This window comes from Ctenocephalides felis, unplaced genomic scaffold (assembly GCF_003426905.1).
Source record: "Ctenocephalides felis isolate EL2017-DRISC unplaced genomic scaffold, ASM342690v1 CF-g0.4_SCAFFOLD_01170, whole genome shotgun sequence".
In the NCBI taxonomy this organism is placed as follows: Eukaryota; Metazoa; Arthropoda; class Insecta; order Siphonaptera; family Pulicidae; genus Ctenocephalides; species Ctenocephalides felis.
Genome location: NW_020537324.1, coordinates 25447632 through 25464541, shown reverse-complemented (window position 1 = coordinate 25464541; position 16910 = coordinate 25447632). Strand labels below are relative to the sequence as shown.

At 29.0% G+C, this 16910-nt stretch overlaps 1 protein-coding gene and 6 non-coding genes across 12 annotated transcripts in view; all 7 read left to right on the top strand.

Annotated features, from left to right (window-relative positions):
* Nucleotides 1–16910, top strand: part of LOC113365921 (calcium-binding protein E63-1-like) — a 397148-nt gene that overhangs the window by 356226 nt on the left and 24012 nt on the right. The window lies entirely within an intron of this gene.
* On the top strand, nt 4934–5006 carry Trnaf-gaa. The gene has a single exon. It is a non-coding gene; the product is annotated as a tRNA-Phe (tRNA).
* On the top strand, nt 5120–5192 carry Trnaf-gaa. The gene has a single exon. It is a non-coding gene; the product is annotated as a tRNA-Phe (tRNA).
* On the top strand, nt 5306–5378 carry Trnaf-gaa. Its single transcript has one exon. It is a non-coding gene; the product is annotated as a tRNA-Phe (tRNA).
* Trnaf-gaa lies at nt 5492–5563 on the top strand. Its single transcript has one exon. It is a non-coding gene; the product is annotated as a tRNA-Phe (tRNA).
* Nucleotides 5677–5749, top strand: Trnaf-gaa. Its single transcript has one exon. It is a non-coding gene; the product is annotated as a tRNA-Phe (tRNA).
* Nucleotides 5863–5935, top strand: Trnaf-gaa. Its single transcript has one exon. It is a non-coding gene; the product is annotated as a tRNA-Phe (tRNA).

The following is a 16910-nucleotide window of genomic DNA, read 5'->3' as shown; positions in this document are numbered from 1 at the left end:
CAGAAAAATTGGTGCAAAAATCTTAAAACAATATAGTCACAATTTTAAAAGTTAATAAATCTCAATTTTCATTAAGTTGATTTTTTACATATATAGAAAAGTTATTACAACTTGCTTAAAGGCAAAATGGTACTTATACCTGCAAAAGTTTTATAAGAATTTACCGGTATTTATATGTGTAGTATGTTTTTCTCTTTACTCCAAAAGGCCTGGGATTGATTATACAGAAGTGGTTGGTCAAATGACCATAATTAGCTAATTTTAAAAATATATTTGAATTATTATAATAAATTGTACAAATATCATGCTTTATTAATATTCTTATTGATGCGTATTAGTTAAGGTGGCCATATTTTTTAAGTCAAAACCGGGAAAAACAATTAGAATTAGAGATTTTTAGTAAGAACTTTATTATTTCAATATATGTAATACTTTTTTATATATGATATTCAAGTTATTTTTGCTTTTGAGCCTTGTATAAAATTCTATACAATTTTCTCCATAATTTATTTATAAAAATAGTATCTGATCTTTTTTTTCATATTATTTAGTAATTCACGTATTAATTTTTTAAAAAACCGGGACAATTCGGGACAAATATTACTTTAAGAACAACCCGGGACACAAGTTGGAAATCCGGGACTCTCTCAGCCTTGTCACCTTAGTATAAGTATATTATTATATTCATTATGAGTATTGATATAATATATTTTAATAAAAATTTAAAATTCGAACCACCTATCATTGGGGGTATAATTAAGTATGATAATCCTTCTACAGTTTATATACAAGTTTGTATTCATGGCCAATGATAAAAATAAACTTAGCACGTAGGTGGTCGGTCCTATTAGAACTTGGTCTTACCGTCTTTAGCAAAAGCAATTTACTATCGTGTAGTACATTCTCATAGATGGCTATGAGAAAGTTTTCTCAGAACTGACTTGTAGTTTTATTTCTAACGCATGTGGAAGCGAAATTGTACGAATAAACTGAAATGGAAAGGCTAGAATGTTTTCTCTAGAATAATGCTAGACAATATTTTGTAGTTATTTTTTTATTCAAAAATTGCATTAACCCTTTTCACTCGGATTCCGTCGCTCCGTGCGGCAAAATGTATATAAATCTCGGGATTCGCGAGTGGAAAGGGTAAAAGAGTACAATATATTAATTTGTGTCACAAAAAAAGCAGCAGACATATATCTCGATTTTTATGTCGCTTTACTCTTTACAGTGAAGTGCTTCTATCAGCTATAAATTTAAAAAAGATTTATTACAAAATGGGGTTTTCCCGTGGATTTGTATTTAAAAGTATTAGAAGACTCAGATCGGATAGTAGTAACTTCAGATTTTACTAGCAAATATATATCAAAGTGAATATAGACAATAACATCAATTTCAATCATGTTACTAAGTGAAAAAGGCATCAATAAAAACATTCGTCAGTATTACAAAAATTGTTGTAACAAAATTCATCACATAGAGATTGGACAACGGTTTGGGTCGCCATATCTATGAAAACTGACGATGATAGTGCAAATCATCACAACAGTTAGAATTCCAAAGTTTGAATCCCGGTTCAAATCATAATAATAATTTTCATTGACAACTTTCATTACCTTAAGATTATATATATCTACTCGATCAATAAAAGGTTGAGTAAATGACACTGTCGTAATCTTAATATACCATGTTTTACTTAAGCACTTGGTCGTAAATTTTACGGTACCTGAATTTTATGTTTTAGTCTGTCATTCGACTTACAGATAAGGAAGAAATTAGTAGCTCGTAACTAAGTGTATCATCTGAAACATTCTGAAACGCACTTCGTACTTTGGATCTAGTTTTAGCATTTTGTACTAAAATATTTACCTAAACTTTATCCTATTATTCACTGAAATATTTAAAGCTATAATTCTTACAATTATTTAAGATTGAATAAGAGAGTATTAAAATTTTAAATCCTCTCTCTAATTGTATTTTAGATGTTATTACGTAAGTCGCAAATATAACCAAAAAATTTTCTGTGAGTTTTTTATCTGTTCGTATATTTGGTGCTAAATTTGGACGGTCCTAAATTCAATTATTATAATAGCAACAAATAAGAACTGTAAAATATTGTAAAGAAAAAATATTTTTATCAATTGCTTAATAGTTTTAAGCTCCCTTGTATTACTAAATGAATAAATACTATAAAGAAGGCAATGATAATATAAGATTATTTCATGACATTTTATTTGTCTATCTAAAAGATAAATAACAAATATTAATATCAAGTAATAAATTACAAGAAATAGCAACAAAAATTCGATACTTATTTAATCTTTCTTTTCTTCTTAGTGTTGCCTTCGATTCATTTCTTCTAATACTTTCTGAATCTATTGAAAATAAGTATCTTATACAAGTGATTTTCATTTTCTAGTTTTACATTTACTTATTTCAATACTTCTAAGATCTATTGAAAATAAGCATCTGATATAAGTACATTTAAATTTCATTATTGTACATTAAGAATTTCTTTATTGATAATTTATTATAAAATAAAATTTTATTTTGTACTATTCCTTATGATTAAAATTTTTTATAAACTATTCAGTTTAAATTTTATAATAGAGGTCTTAAGAAATTATTCACACTATTTTCTATAAATTTTAATTAGTAAATCCATTCGCAATAAGTATCCTATAAGTAATTATCCAATATATTATTGAATCTCATTGTAAACACATAGCAGCACATTCTATTTCAATAATTATATTTGATATTTTTATATGTACATAAGAATGTACTGATAGTAAATGTTTGGTTTAATGCATTTGTTGAAAAATATTTAATTTCGATAATACTGAAATGTAGCGTTTATAGTTTACTAAAATATTTCAGATGATAAAATTCAAAGTCATAAATTATTCGTGTAAGTTGTGCGAAAGAATCTTCTATGTTTTTGAATTATGGATAATTAGGAAGATTAATTATGGTAGATTTTTCTATACCTTTAAAAAAATTACAAGTGTGATCTGGATAAGACCAGATATCACTGACAGCGCTATTCCGCATCATAATTTTCCAATATATAGATATATCAAATATTTAAAATGATTTAAATCAGAGAACAATCATTTTCGTAAAGTATGTGACAGATTTCTTATTTCATGAAAAATTGACTACACTATTTCTATTCTATTGGCAGCACTATTTCACATACAAAAGTCAAATATCTGTGATATATATAAATATTGAAAACTGTGAAAATTAAAGAAAAAGATCCTATTGTAATTTAGATTTTCTTAAATCTTAGGAAATATCGACAGCTTTGAACTGGGAAAGACAAGAATTTTTCTCATAAGAATCTTGAGAAATATTAAGAATCTTATGAAATATTGCTGATAGCGCTGTTTCACATAGAAATTTTCGAATAAAACAGATTTATAAATAAAAATATTCAAAATTATATAAATCAAAGAATCAGAAGACAAAGCTGACGACCACTGTTATGAAATTTCTGTTATAAAAATATTTAAAATTATAAAATCAAAGAAAAAATAATTGAAATATAGAAAAGTGCTAAGAAATAAATGAATATATGAAAAGTCTCTAGTTCAATTTAAACCAATACTGTTAATCAGCATAACATTGAAAGAAATTGGTTTGGTAAAAAACGCTAATCGGCGCGCAACACATCTGGTGGCAGCGGTGGGATACAAACAATAACATTATGAGAATAATCTTAAGATTCCAAGCTAAATAATCTTCAGAAAGCAATTTTACACAGTTATGCGACAGATTTTTCTATATCTTTGACAACTGTGAATTATAAAATACCAGAGAGAGCTGAAAGCGCTATTCTACATCATAATCTTCAAATATCTTTCTGAACTAAAAAGGATTAGACACAGTTGGCAGCTCTATTCCAAATTATAATCTTCAAATATATGCAATATATAAAAATCTTTAATGTTATAATAGTCAAAGATCAAATCATTTTCACAAGTTATGTGACAGACTTTTCTATGTCTTACGAAAAATCGACAACTGTGAACTGGTAAAGAACAGACATTGCTGACAGCGCTTTTCCACATCATGATTGTCAAATATCTGTCTATATGTCAAAGGAACGATCTAAGAAATTTCTCTCATATTTGTTTTCGAGCTCTTCGACTATAGACAGTGGATGTCGAGTCTTTCGGGCCCGAAATATTCATGAGGCGGCCGATTGCGCGAGTGACTCACATGTTGCATTTGTAATCGCACTGGGAAGTAGTATATTTGTTCTGTGATGCACTCGGAATTTGACACCAGTCACTTAGCCTAACGAGCTTAATTGATTCAATGATTGATGATTTGGTAAACTTTCATTTTCTTTAGTAGAAGATAGATTTATCATAACTTACGTATGTATATATTTGAAGAATATGCATTCTTATATTTTGTCTATATTTTTGCTAGTTCGTTTTATTGGAAGTTGGTATTTCAGATCATTTCATTATTTCAAATAAGAATATACCTCATTTACATACTCGAACATATTTTTGTTAACTCATAGTTTGTAAATAATGTGTAAAGCATCTTATATATTTCATTTAGTAGTCTTATTACATTGTAAACTCCAGGTATGTTATTAATTTTAAATTTTATTAATAATAATTTTAAAATGTTTAAAATTTCGAAGCCTTCAAGATATCAAATAATTTTGTGGGGGTTTTCAAAAAACTTTCTTTAGTTGTGCATCCTGCATTTGCTAGAAATTTGATTTCTTTCCGCTGTCTCCTCCGGTCTTTACAGTGTCTTTTATGCAGCCGTTAGACTGAAGATCTAAAGGTCCCTGGTTTCGGAAAAATCTTTTGTCATTTCTTGACCAGATGTTATACAAACATTTAGCATCAGCATTTGCTAGAAATATGACTTCTCCTCTGGTCTTTACAGTGTCTTTTGTGGAACCGAAATCGCTCAGATGGGAGAGCGTTAGACTGAAAATCTAAAGGTCCGTGGTTCGATCCCTGGTTTCGGCAAAATCTTTTGTCATTTCTTGACAAGGTGTTATACAAACATTTAGCATCAGCATTTGCTAGAAATTTGACTTGATCCCGCTATCTCCTCTGGTCTTTACAGCGTTTGTCGTGCAGCCGGAATAGCTCAGTTGGGAGAGTGTTAGACTGAAGATCTAAAGGTCCCTGATTCGATCCCTGGTTTCGGGAAAATCTTTTGTCATTTCTTGACAAGATGTTACACAAACATTTAGCATCAGCATTCGCTAGAAATTTGAATTCTTTCCGCTGTCTCCTCCGGTCTTTACAGTGTCTTTCATGCAGCCGAAATAGCTCAGTTGGGAGAGTGTTAGACTGAAGATCTAAAGGTCCCTGGTTCGATCCCTGGTTTCGGCAAAATCTTTTGTCATTTCTTGACAAGATGCTATACAAACATTTAGCATCAGCATTTGCTAGAAATTTAACTTCTTTCCGCTGTCTCCTCTGGTCTTTACAGCATCCGTCGTAAAGCCGAAATAGCTCAGTTGGGAGAGCGTTAGACTGAAGATCTAAGGTCCCTGGTTCAATCCCTGGTTTCGGCAAAATCTTTTGTCATTCTTTGACAAGATGCTATACAAACATTTAGCATCAGCATTTGCTAGAAATTTGACTTCTTTCCGCTGTCTCCCCTGGTCTTTACAGCGTTTGTCATGCAGCCGGAATAGCTCAGTTGGGAGAGCGTTAGACTGAAGATCTAAAGGTCCCTGGTTCGATCCCTGGTTTCGGCAAAATCTTTTGTCATTTCTTGACAAGATGTTACACAAACATTTAGCATCAGCATTCGCTAGAAATTTGAATTCTTTCCGCTGTCTCCTCCGGTCTTTACAGTATTTTTCATGCAGCCGAAATAGCTCAGTTGGGAGAGCGTTAGACTGAAGATCTAAAGGTCCCTGGTTCGATCCCTGGTTTCGGGAAAATCTTTTGTCATTTCTTGACAAGATGTTATACAAACATTCAGCATCATCATTTGCTAGAAATTTGAACATGTAGGTGTATATATGTATATATTTCTTATATTTTTCTCTTTATTATCTAGTTTCTATCTACATTGTCTCTACTATCTTTTATTATCGTTTTATTGTTAAGTGTTGCTGTTCTGTTAACTTTTCTCTTATTTATAGTTTCTATACCAATCAACAAATCTTATAATTACCTAGCTTTATCAATTGTTTTTAGATTTACTGACAATGGCGAAAAGTTTGGAATTAAAGATTAATTGATAAATCTATTTTTTTATGTTTCGTTATATATATATATATATATATATATATATATATATATAATGTATGTTTTCTCAAAATACGCTTTATATTTTTCTTTCATATTAAATACTTTCACGAAATACCTAAAATATTATCAGACTATTTTTGGTATTTCGTTTGTATTGTTTTCATTGAATAATTTGAGTATGTTATGTTTCAATTTATCTGCTTCAATAATAATTATGGGAAGTAATAAACTTGTTTTCATAACATTAAATATTATCAATTATATATATATATATATATATATATATATATATACTCGTATATATATACCAAGTACTGATAGAGTGTAATGTAACTCAATGCATAATATAACAGGCATTCTTTAAATTTTAATTCAAAAATGCGAAACATAAATGAAAATCTTTGAAATATAGAAGTCTAGAAAATATCCAGAAGTCTAGTTATATAAATACATATTAAATTTAATATATCCAAATATAATTATAACGTAATATAATTAATAACGTAAATTAAGACTATTTTAAAACATGATTTACATCATTCATATTTAAAATTTGTATTATTTGTAAATTATTATAAAAGCTGTTGGAATGATGGATATTGTGATGATTTTTATTTACAACGGAGATTTTGAACTAGAAACTCTGTGGTTGCAGTTTTATAGGAGTCACCTTCACCCTAGAGAAATTCTGTTAAACTATCCGAAAAGTTTATGTGGCAATTCTGCCGTAATAGAGCTCATAACATAGCGTAGTCGTGGTTATGCTTATTTCTTGGTAGTGAAAACTATGAAAATATCTATCTATTTGCTGTGTGTTCAAGCGTATTTTACATATGAACAAGCAAAAATGATACTGGACCTGTCTCTACCAAAAACTCATTAGCACGTCTTCTCATCCATAGGAATCATTCAAATCGGTTGATTTATGCGCTCGAAATCGTGGACGAAAAATTGTTTCCAAACATACATACACACACACATATCCATTATTTCTAAGATGTGCTAAAATGTTCAAAAACCTTCGAAACGCGAAGAAATGCAAAAATTTTCATTTTCGATTTTTGGACGATTACAACAACTTACCTTACGGAAAGTTATAGAATAAATTAATATTTATGAAATTATAATTTATACCATATCGCTGTTGCACAAGCATTTGTAGAAAGTATAAAAATGTAAAAATTTTCTACCTTCACGTAGGAGCAGGTGATTATTCCATATTCCGCTTTTATTGTCTGCACAATCAGCGTCATTTGTTTGCGCCCACGCCATGCGCCGGCATCTGTTACTTCAGTAATTTTGCAAGACGGCAACAAACTGGCATCTGATTTATGTTATTTAGTTGAGCTTAGTATTAAGATATTATATATTTAAATATGTTGAATATGTCATAGGTTAATATGAGATTTTTGTAGACAAATTTCACTTTGACGTATTATGATCTAATCTTTTGGTATTTCTTAAAATTATTTATGAAGCTTGTGGGTTATAAAATTATAGCAATACAACTAAAGGAGCAGCACAACATGAGATATGAAAATATGGATGAAATTTTTATAAGCTATTTATAATAGATCTGTTGAGTCGAAATCTTCATAGAAATGTCACTTATATGAAACGATCCCGTCGTGTAGTAGGAATTAAGAACGTGGGCTGGTAATTGCTAGTTCCGGGTTCAAACCAATCTCGGTGTCTAGCAGTATGATATCAAATTTCCCTTGATTTTATAGATCTCACATATAGTTTTCTTTCATGGACATTGCCGCCTACATAGCAGCATCAACCCCAAAGAAGAGCATCTTGAAAAATTATTTTGCCTAAAGAATATAAAGCAAAAAAATGCTGTTTAATATAGCAATGCCACAACAATCCGCTATATAAAAAGATAGTAATTTAAATAAATGTAAAAAATTACTTGAAACAGAATATTGCATCGTGATATAAAAAGTATCCTGAGAACACCGAGGTTTCCAACCTGTGGTACGCGTACCCTCAATGAGGGGTCTTACTGGTTTAAGAAGGGCGCGATCATCTGTTTCCAAAATTCTTAAAATGATATAAAAAATAAACCAAAAAAATTAGTTTTTAACGTTTTATGCATATTTTTATATAATATTGCATATTCATTTGTAGAATAACAGTTGAGTATTTATGAAATTAAATTGTTGAAAAATTAAGAGGAGTGCAACAAATGTTTTTATTAGAACAGGAGGGGGCGCTGTGCGGAAAAGGTTGGAAACCACTATGCTAACATGATGTTATTGTAGATACCTCTATTGAAAATAATATAGTATACTAAATTATGCACTAACATGGCATATCACTAATTTAATTTAAATAATTTTGAAAACGGACGTTTTATTTACATATGTATGTCTTGGCATTTGAAATATCATAGTAATACTAAGAAATGTAAAGAAAATTCTGATTTCAAGAAAAATTTACTCTGGTAAGATTTAGATTTTCATCTTCGAAAAAAGTTTTTATAGTGCAAGATCAATATTTTAGAAAAAAGAATCTAACTAAATCTTGTTTGAATAAATTTATATTGTCTTTTACTCTCTTTTATTTTATGTTCAATTCCATTTTTATATATTAAATTATATTTTTATTTTACTTTTATAAATGTATACCAAGTAGACTACTGAAATTCACAAGAGAAATACATATACAATCTGCAAAGATCTCTGGTAAAAAAATAAAACAAGTGTTAATGTGCCTTAAGGCAAATTGCCGAAACTTCCCGCACCAAAAATTAAATATTTCCAAACAGATTCAAAAGTTTTGATTTTTGAGAATTTTGAAACTTTGAAATTTTTGAAAAAAATTACTTTTTGAAAAAAAAACTTTTTTTGCATTGTAGAGACAAAATATCAAAGCGCGTGAGCGCCGCGTCGCAGTCTAACGGATAAACAATGTTACGGAACCCATAGAAATGTAAACAAAATTATTAAAATGTGTAATGGTCAATTTTGACTTCCAAATTGCATTTTTTTAATTTTTTTCCTTTAAAATTTAACCAGTATTTTTTTCTGTCAATATAATTAAAATATTTTTTGTATAATTAAAATCGAACGCTTTGTTCTTTTACCATTAATGGCTAAATTACCATTTTTGGCTCTTTTTGCCCCGTATCTTTAAAACAGCTGGACCTGCCTTCCCCAAAAGCTAATCAGAACGTCTCCTTATCAATAGGTATCGAATATTTTCTGAATCATTCAGATTGCTCGAATCCCGAAATCGTTGAGGAAAATTTGTATCCGAACACACACACACGCATTCATCCATTTTTTCTAAGGTATGCCAATATATATAGAAACGTAAAGGTATATAAAAAATTTAATTTTCAATTTTTTTGCCATTACTATAACTTATCCTACGGGAAGTTAAAAATAGTTAGAACCCTATTCATTTAATATTGTTTTGTAAGCATAAATAAATAATAGGTTTGTTAATAATAATATTTATTGATTGAAATACGATTGTATTATTATATTAAAATCAAAACAATGTGGCGCGATAAATACTTTTTTTATCAACCAGTTGCCATGCGGAACCGGTAATAAGGTTACATGCAAATTATAATGAACTATTTATTATCAACGAAAGCATACAAACAATATGATTTGCAACAGTTTTTATTACTTTCGGTATATTTACATAATAATCTGATTCGAATCAAACCGATATAGAGTACCTGCGCCTGTGTTGTTTAATATTATCCAATCGATCACAAAACTTAACCTTGGCGGATATATTGCAATGTCCGTCTGTATGAATTCGACCGGGCTTTCGGGAAATTGGAATGTGGCGAGATGGGAAATGATTTGCGGCGATGGGTCATCCGTGTGATGTCGGTTTTGTGGATCCATGGGCCATTTCAGGGACATGAAAATGCGGGCTGTCATCCAAAGCCTTTTGTCTATGTGACAAAACAATATCTTTCACCATTCCATGAAATATATTGTGTTTTTGACGTAAACGATCATTTATGGCTCTATTGTTTCGTCTTGCGAATTCTACGTCGATAATTATTTGATACTGTTTTATATTATTGATATTAATGCATCTGCTATAACTTATCTTTCCAAGAATTGCTAGACTGAAGAAAATGGGCTGTAATGGGATGTATCTCATTACAGATAAACTCCTCAAGACCATAAAGCTATGTATACTAAAAAAAGACTGAAGAAAATGGGCTGTAATGGGATGTATCTCATTACAGATAAACTCCTCAAGACCATAAAGCTATGTATACTAAAAAAAGTCTTTAAGTAAAATTAAATTAAACCGCTTTGTCCACATTAATAATTACAAATTTTATTCCATGATCAATATTAAATTGAATTCAAAGGTTTTATTGCCTCTCTTTGTATGCAAGCAAGATTTGTTTGAATAGGCTTTTCTTGAAGTTTTATGCCGGATAAAAATTATGTTTATCACTGGATTCTCTTTAATCTCAAAGAACTTCGAATCATTTTGGAGGATTATTTGTTTTATATGAGATTACGGGCTCGCCCGTATGTAAGCGGTTAAGAGCGACGGGACTTGTTTCAGAGGTCCCGGGTTCGATACCCACTTCGAGCAGCCTGTTGTCAGGCAACAGTGACAACGATTTTCACTTGAAAATATAAATAGCAATATGTTTCCAAGTGAAAATAGCCCTCACCCGGCAGTGTTGCACCATACTTGCCCTATTACAGAGATTGTAATAAAAATTTATCATACAGAGATGTGACAACTGTTTGGGTTGCCATCTGTAATAAAACAAACGTAGTTTGTAAGATATTAATCACAACAGCTCATATAACCCATAAGTTCTGATCGCTGTTCAAATAAAATTATTAAAAAAAATATGAGATTACGCAGCATTTGCATGGTTCATCTTCAATATATTAATTTTATTAGCTTTCCGAAGAAGTTCATATTTTTGCCAAAACATCTGATATATTATTTTTACATTTTTTCGATGTTGAAATTGTTAACTTAATCCATTCTGAATTGAATGACATCAAGTATGTGTGTGAGAGTATGCGAGCCGATTTTTTTGTAAAGAATTATTAACATTGTTAGATCTCAATTATTGATATTTTCATTAAATTCTAATTATTAATATATATATATATATATATATATATATATATATATATATATAAATAATTGAGCATAAGCATACTGTATATGGTAATATATATACTTATAATCTATAAAAATATTTCACAAACAAGGTACATTTTTTTATAAAAAAAGTTGCGGCTTGCCATCTCTATGACGTACCGTCTTTTACGAGAAAGTCATATAAAATTTTTCACATGTCTTAGAAATAAATCATTATTTTATTATTGTAGTTAATTTTTAAAAGAAATTATGAGGCTCATTTGAAAATAACTCAACTTTAACCTGCCGATTTTAACTTACATTATCTAATCATTCATATATTTTTTATCTTTGATACGGAATACCTCACATTGAAATTTATTTATGATTTTTTTTTAACTTTGATAAACACTTGATTTTAAGTAAAACAAAATAATTTAAGGTATTGTTAACTATTAAAATAAAAATGCGTATCTTGATAAATGGCAATATTTTAGGTCCATGAATTCTAAAATAATTTCGCATAAAATAAATTTATGATATTTTATTGTATATTTTGATGATAGCTTTATTTTGGTCACAAATGAAACTTTTACTGAAGTTTCTATTTATATTATCAATATATCTAAATATTGGTAACAAAAATATTCTGCTGATTTATGTCATTTCAAAATAATTCATCTCAATTGTCAATCCATGAAAATGTTACTCGTTCAATCAATTACTATCAATCGTCCAACAAGAGATTGTTCCATTTTACAATGTCATGGTTGCCAATGACCCACTTATCTATATATGATTCACATTTGTTATGATAACAACCATTGTTTGTCATATCAAAATACCTTGTTTTCGGATATTTATTTTGTTCCGTCGTAGAAGAGTATCTTTATCGATATTGAAATCTCGTAGAAACTATGTATGAGAATCAATATATTTATGATAACATAATTTAATAAAATAAGAAAACAAAGACGTGTATTTACTTTTTATACCGCTGCTGTGCTTTCAGCCAAATACAACATTTTTTATTTTGATACCATATACCACACATCTTCTTGATTTTTAGAGATGTCCACGTTTTAACTAAAAATCTTGAATCCATTTTGAGAATTCTAATTTGAAAAATATCAGATGATAAACGTGCTTATTAGATTTTGGTAAAGATCGGCTGATAGTTTATTCGTAATTAATTGTTAAAAAGTATATTTTTTCAACAATTGGCCGACTTTTTTTAACATTTTTTTTAATTTTTTTTTGGTCAATTTCTTGTAACGTGTACAACCCTAAATTTTCAACCTTCTACCACGAACCTATATTTTGTAAGAATTATTTACAAGATTTATTAGTAATCGTATATTTTTTCATAAACCATATGTCTGATTGTAGTGAAAATTTGGGAAATTGTTTGGTAAATCCCCGGACAGATTTTCGGATATTTTGATTCAAGCCAAGTGATGATTTTGGCGGCCGCGAAAACTTTTTATTCATTCATTTTTTAATTTTTGTTTTTTTGATTTTTTTTACAATGCGCATATAAAAAGGACATATAATCCTAGATTTTTACCATTCTACCAAAACTCCTATTTTGTCAGACATACATCCATTTTTATATAAATTGGTGGACTGGAAAATTGGTTGGCTGACAAACAGGTTGACAGGTAGAGATGTAGGCAGATAGTGGCATAGATAGGTAGACCCGAATATAACAAAACTCGTACATTAGATGTAACAATTATACATTTTTGTTCAACTTTTCAATTTAAGTAATATACCGGGAAGCATGAACGGGTACAGATAGTAGAAAAAAGAGTGCGCGTAAGGTTCACACGCGATTGAAGTAAAACTTATTTGCTACTGTACAAGATGGCATTTAAGTAAAAATAAATACATCATATAACAATTTTGAATAATATTTATTAGTAATATAGTAACACTAGAGAATCACACATTTATTAGTGTCAACCATTATATACATTTATATAATGATAAATTATAAATTATACATTTATAATACCATTAAAAATTTATATAATATTTAAAAACAATAATATATTGAAAGTCATGCTTCAAATATGACATGATCGGTTTGTCATTGTAATTGGCATTTAGAAATGAATCTTCATTAGAGAAATTAAGTAATTGCTGCTAATAAATTCTATAATATTTATTCGTTCACGCAGTGGATTATGTTAAACAACGCCTAAACAAATATTGTTTTCGCAACTTCACTCATCATATAACTGTGTTTAAAGAACTTCATGTAATTGAAATTAAAATACATTCATTGACTACTTGTATTTGGTTTTGGTGGCGATATAATCTCATTTTTTGAAAAGTTATAATATCTGTCTAACCTAAAAAATATTTTCCATTTTAATAACTTCAAAGATTTATAAAAACTACGAATAATATAGAAATAATTTCTAATCAATAAACTTACGTTTAGTACACGGCCCAAATGTTTAATTTGTTTCATTATTTTCAAGATTTGTACTCCGATGTAAATTCAAAATGTTTATTTATCTATGCCGATTTCTTGTTGATATCGGTACGCATGCAACATTGATGCCGGTACGCATACAACGACAATTCTATTCACATACACGACGGCTAATCACAATCGACCCGTATCGAAATGATCTCATCGAGAGCGAATGACGAACAGTTCGGGCGTAACGGACTTCCTTTGCATTTGTACGGATTTACACCCTAGTCGCGCCTAAAGAAGTTTTAGTTCAAAATAATTGATTTAACATACTATTTATATTTTATTGCATAATTATGGAAGTTTGTAATTGTTGTACCAAAATATATCTTCTTGATTTACAAATCATTTTAGCATTGGTATTGTTAGATTGCTACTAAGGACACTTTTCCAAGAATGTTTGAAAATTTTTATAGTGTAATCTTTGATTTTCCAGGTATTTGCTTTTTCATGAAAATTATAACAAAATCTATTCTCTTTGAATTTCAAGTAAATAAGCAATTCAATTTAATTTATTAGAATCCATTGCCGAATAAATTTCCAATCCATCACCCTTTGCACATGTGAAGACTGTCTATTGATATTTATCAATGTCAGCAGCACAACGTCTCGATGGTATTTATTCTATAATTTGTGTTCTAATTTAAATTTAATTATCGTCTATCACTAATTTGATCATTATTCCATATATTCAATTCAACTCACAATGTGTTCGCTTCAAGGCTCGAATGTAAATGATATCGACAGTAAACCTCAATTTAGCTATTTCAAAGTATAAACAGTAATTACACTTGAGGGTATGCATTTGACGCGGCTATAAATTCTTAAAACGGCCTTTAATATCCCACGTTGTTTTGGAGCAGCAAATGGGCCCTCGGTGCTGTATTTATTGTTCTAAGCAAGCTGTCTAGAAACATGATTGATGGCAATTTATATCTTTTATACGATTCGTTGTATACTTAAAAAAATAAGTGGAAAAACGCTGTTCGATTGAACTATGTCTGGATTATTTCATGGATGTGAGAAAACATTAATTGATCTATTGGAAAAGTTATTTTAACATGATATTTGAGATCTTTTGATATGGATAATCAAGATTAATATTTACTCATGGCTGAAATATCAAAGCTACCAATTACTAATTTGTATATACAAAAATATATAAAGTATTATTGGGTTAATTCATATATCATTCTGTGTAATTTGTTATAAATTACATTGTCAATAATTATTTGAAAATCGCTTTTTGAAAGACATTTCAATGGTTGGCCTTCTTATATTTCATATGTATTTATTATTTGTGTTTCTTTAAAACTGAGATAATTTCTAACTTTATACAGAAATGCTCAAAAAGAGCTACTTTGACTTGTAAACATATCTTTGATCTATATCTTCAAGTAAAACCATTGTTATTACTGCTTGATATCGGACTGTTCGAGGTGGTTATGCATACTGGATCTGGTGTTGCATAGCCAGATTGTTCCCATCAACCCGAGTAAATTTGACACATTAATCTCAATATTCTATTGTATCAAGATACCTATTATATAATAATATAATTTTGAATATGTTTTATGCCCTATTAAATATAACATTAGATATAGATTGAAATTGGTAATAGTATAAATAGCCTGAATATTCAATAATAGCTAATTGATGCAAGTAATTTCAAAAATGAAGCTTCCTGAATGTAAGTAAACAGCAATATCGTTATTAGAAATACAATTGACTTTTTATAAAGATTTCAGTTCTTGACAAAATAATTATACTAATAGATATATTATAATTCATACACTATAAAGTAATATGTTTTTAGAGCCTACATTATATATGGTTCCCAGTTTTGTTTCATAATTATAGTAAAATTAAAAATATGATTAAAAAGTTTAAAATGCGTTCATATAATATCACTAAAAACTAATGAGTTATTAACATATTTTAAGGTATTTATTTACTAAAAAACACTATTTTTGATGCTCCATAGTTTATTTTCTCTGAGAAATCTGTTTTTAACTAGATGAACCGAAACTCCAATAATTTATCATGTAGACTCGACTATTTAAAATTGCTGGAACTTCCTGTACCGTAACGAAATGTTGGAGGAATATTAAATGTTTTCAAATAGATTATCATAAATACTGTAACATTGTTTAATATTTATAAGCATTATATAAACTGAATTACAAAGTATATAAATGAGCTTTAAAACTTTAGCCAGAATTAAAATTAAAATCTGAATTATTTTCCATTAACAAAATTTTTTTTAAAAAAAATGAAAATAAACAATTGAAACAAAATTGTTTTTTTCCAAAAGCAATTATTTGGTTTAAACAATTAAGCAGAAAGTTCTTTGAATCATTCAAATCGGGCGCTTAGTTCTCTCAAAAACTGCCATTTTTTGCACATTTAGCTTTGTACTTCGACATAGTTGGACCTGCCTTTGCCAGAAGCTAATAATCACTTCTCCCCATCATTACGAACTGAATGTTTTTTTGAACATTCAAATCTCGATTTTGGCACACGTTGCACCGTATTTCCGAAACGGCTGGGCCTGTCTTTGCCAAAAACGAATCAGCACATCTCCCTATCGATAGGAATCGAATGTTTTCTTAACCATTCAAATCGGTTAATCTGTGCGCCCGAAAACGTGAACGAAAATTTGTATCCATACATACATACACACACACGCACCATTTTTTGAGGTCTACCAAAATGTTCTGAACCTTCAAAACGTGAATAAATGCAAAAATTTTCAATCATATAAAGGTAAATGAATATGAAGTCAAAACTTGTCAGAATATAGCTTTATATGGAACCTTTATCTATACAAGAGGCACAATGATATAATTTAAAATAATTTTCATTCATTATATTATTGACAAGAATTGAAATTCATTATTAATTTTAATACACAATTATTAGGAAAAAATATATGGTTTGAAAATATCAATTTTCAGTATTACTATATTAGAGAACTAAATACTGAAATTGATTAAAAACTTGTACGCGTATTTGATATAAAAAATTGCATTGATGATTATTATTTATAGCTTAATGCTATACTGCCCATTATA